Consider the following 790-nt stretch of genomic DNA (forward strand, 5'->3'; position numbering starts at 1 on the left):
TTCCTTGAGCTGCTGTGATCTCCACCCAGTTCGAGCTTCCCAGTGGCTTTGTTTACCTACTGAAGCCTCAGCAATGGCAGCGCCCCTCCCCTAACCTCGCTGCTGCCTTGCTCTTAGATTGCAGACTACTGTGCTAGCAATGAGGGAGGCTCCGTGGCCGTTGGACCCTCCCAGCCAGGTGTGGTATATAATCTCCTAGTGTGCCCGTTTGCTAAGACCTTTGGTAAAGTGCAGTATTGGGGTGGGAGTTATCCGATTTTCCAGGTGTTGTGTGTCTCAGTTCCCCTGGCTAGGAAAAGGGATTCCCTTCCCCCTTGTGCTTCCCAGGTGAGGCAGTGCCTCGCCCTGCTTCAGCTCTCGCTGGTCGGGCTGCAACAGCTGACCAGCACCGATTGTCCGGCACTCCCTAGTGAGATATACCCAGTACCTCAGTTGAAAATGCAGAAATCACCTGTCTTCTGTGTCGCTCACGCTGGGAGCTGGAGACTGGAGCTGTTCCTATTCGGCCATCTTGCTCCACCAGCCTATGACAGTGTTTTAATGCAAAATATTTTGAAATATACCTGTCTCCTTAACTGACCTTGGCTCATCCCCAAACATAAACAAACCCCTACCACAGCCTTCACATAATTTCTGAGACTCACTTATCCCACTCATGCAATTAGAGTAGGAATTGGATCAGGCTCAGACCACTGCTAGAGTTTCATTTACCCAACAGGATACAAAGTAGGGGTGGGAATCCTTTTGTCTTTCCTATCTTCACTGTTCCCTTCATTCTTTTCTTCTTTAG

This window comes from Rhinopithecus bieti, unplaced genomic scaffold (genome assembly GCF_001698545.2).
Source record: "Rhinopithecus bieti isolate Rb0 unplaced genomic scaffold, ASM169854v2 scaffold_28529, whole genome shotgun sequence".
NCBI classification, from domain to species: Eukaryota; Metazoa; Chordata; class Mammalia; order Primates; family Cercopithecidae; genus Rhinopithecus; species Rhinopithecus bieti.